Source organism: Rhincodon typus, chromosome 13 (genome assembly GCF_021869965.1).
Source record: "Rhincodon typus isolate 14 chromosome 13, sRhiTyp1.1, whole genome shotgun sequence".
NCBI classification, from domain to species: domain Eukaryota; kingdom Metazoa; phylum Chordata; class Chondrichthyes; order Orectolobiformes; family Rhincodontidae; genus Rhincodon; species Rhincodon typus.
In genome coordinates, this window is record NC_063344.1 from 31,708,876 (window position 1) to 31,711,879 (window position 3,004).

Below are 3,004 nucleotides of genomic sequence, written 5' to 3' on the forward strand. Positions count from 1 at the left end.
GCCCATATCCCTCCAAATCTTTCCAAGTCATATATTTATTCAAATGTCTTTAAAACATTCTAACCATACCTGCATCTATCACTTTGGCAGTTTGTTTCATACACGAACCGCTTGTGTCTTTCTCCTCTCACCTTAAAAATATGGTCCCTAGTTTTGAACTCCCCCTGCTCTAGGGAAAAGACCCTGGTCATTCACCTTATCAATGTTCCTCATGATTTATTCAACGTCAATGAGGTCACCCCTCAACCTCCTGCACTCTCCCATTGCAAATGAGAAAATAATACATTGAAAATGTCGCCCCATCTCTCCGAAACAAAAAAAAGTCCTGAACAAACGCAGCAGGTCTGGCAGAATCTGCAGAGAGAAACAAAGTTAACATTTCGAGTCCAACATGACCCCTTTTCAGAACAGAGTTGCTCGCATACTGCCTGTGCACACAAGTCAGCTTGGAACTGGTTTCACTAAGCCAATTTCTCCACGTTTAAACCTGCTCATCCACCCCACTCAAATGCACATGCTCCTCTAAATTTAAAATTTACCCTTTAGGCCGAGACTGACACTTAACTAAGTGGGATGCCCCCGAACAAAAAAAAAGCTTGTATTCATATTCACAACCTCATTGTTTATAGTTTTGAAGTGGTGTCACTGTTGAAGGCAGGACATGAGACAGTGCAAAAGGCAAGCTTCTACAATTAGAAATTTGGTAATGACCAGACAGTTTATTTTCCAATATTGATTCAGGGATAAATGTTGGATAAATGAGCTCCTCTTCAAAATCGTGTGATGGGACCTTTTACATCTAACTGAAAGAACAAAACGGGCCTTGACTTCTCTCATTCAAGAGGTGGCACCTTCTACAGTGGAGCATTCCTTCTGAACTGCATGGGAGTTTCAGCCAGAAATTTTACAATGAAGTCCTGAAGTGGGATTTGAAACTACACCTTTGATGTAGAGGTGAGAATTGAGCCATGTTCTTCTCAGAGGGTTGTGAGTGTTTGGAACTCCTTGTCACAAACAGCTGTGGGGCAGAGTCCTGTATATTTGGCCATGATGTATTGAATGCCGGGGCAGGCTCATTGGCCGAATGCCGACGCCTGTTCCTATTTATTATAGTCTTATGGTTTTTCATTGGTGTTTCATTGCCAAGCTGTCCTATTTGCAGTCGTGCTGATTGAAAGCTACCAGCAGTGACTCTCAACGATTTTGTGTAGAACTTGCTACTGTTGACAACAAATATATACTTTTGGATTATGGGATGTTAAAAATTAAAGATTTGGATCCCTCAATTGCAAGGGATTTACCATGTGATTTTTTTTTTTCTTAGGAACATTAGAAGTAAAAAGGTCGACAGAACTGTCTGCAAAAAGTCAAAACACTTCGGGCAGTAAATTTTTTTGAAGAGATAAAATGGCTTTATGACTTGCATTGCTAGGCAAATGGGCTGAAATTGGCCTAACAAAAACTTCTGGACATTCTCCCTCCCCTCTCTCTTTTTCTCCCTCTTCCTTTCATATAAGTTGTTTATACTGTGTGTTTATTTCAGAAACTTAATTCAAGTCTCTTGTTCTGAATAACGATAATAAAGCAAAATAAATTGATCAGTTTGGTGATTGAATTAGACGGTTACACTTCTAGTGTGGTTTATGGAATAGTGAAGCTTGTTGTGCAGTGTACTCCTCCTGTCAGAGTTGTAACACTTTCACTAACTCATGACTACCCTTTGTAACACCATTGCAAATTGGTGTTTAGGAGTACAGTGTTGCAAATTTGAACCTGCAATGTAACCTATATAATGTAACGTCATCCCTGCCCATTCTCCTTAATGTATAGCTGTGAAGGTTAACCAAAACCAAAAGGTTAAAGCCCTTGTGCAGAAAACAAAATTGATAGCTGTACAGCAAATAATTACTGCACTGCCATCCAACAGGCCCTTTGAACTTCTACATCAATCCTACCTTCCTGCACTATTTCCATAATCCCTTGATTCCCTCATGCCCAAACAGCTTGCTGTTTATTTTGAGAATGCCCTTTGAGAAACCCAAGGTTGTCAGCTTTCTGAGTAAAGAAATTTCTCCTCATCTCCGTCTTAAATGGTCAACTACTGATTCTGAATCAGGCAGGGAAAGCAGCCTGTCAGTATCTATCTTGTGAAGCTCTGTAAACACTTTATACATTTAATTGAAATTACATCACATTCTTTTAACTTCCAGAGAATGTTGCCTCATTATGCATGATTTACCTCTCTTTTCAGTAAAGTGTTTGATAAGGTTCCCCATGGTAGGCTATTGCAGAAAATACGGAGGCATGGGATTGAGGGTGATTTAGCGGTTTGGATCAGAAATTGGCTAGCTGTAAGAAGACAGAGGGTGGTGGTTGATGGGAAATGTTCATCCTGGAGTTCAGTTACTAGTGGTGTACCTCAAGGATCTGTTTTGGGGTCACTGCTGTTTGTCATTTTTATAAATGACCTGGATGAGGGCATAGAAGGATGGGTTAGTAAATTTGCGGATGACACCAAAGTCGGTGGAGTTGTGGATAGTGCGGAAGGATGTTGCAGGTTACAGAGGGACATAGATAAGCTGCAGAGCTGGGCTGAGAGGTGGCAAATTGAGTTTAATGCGGAAAAGTGTGAGGTGATTCACTTTGGAAGGAGTAACAGGAATACAGTGTACTGGGCTAATGGTCAGATTCTTGGTTGTGTGGATGAGCAGAAAGATCTCGGTGTCCATGTGCATAGATCACTGAAAGTTGCCACCCAGGTTGATAGCGTTGTTAAGAAGGCGTACAGTATGTTAGGTTTTATTGGTAGAGGGATTGAGTTTCGGAGCCATGAGGTCATGTTGCAGCTGTACAAAACTCTGGTGCGGCCGCACTTGGGAGTATTGCGTACAGTTCTGGTCACCGCATTATAGGAAGGATGTGGAAGCATTGGAAAGGGTGCAGAGGAGATTTACCAGGATGTTGCCTGGTATGGAGGGAAGGTCTTATGAGGAAAGGCTGAGGG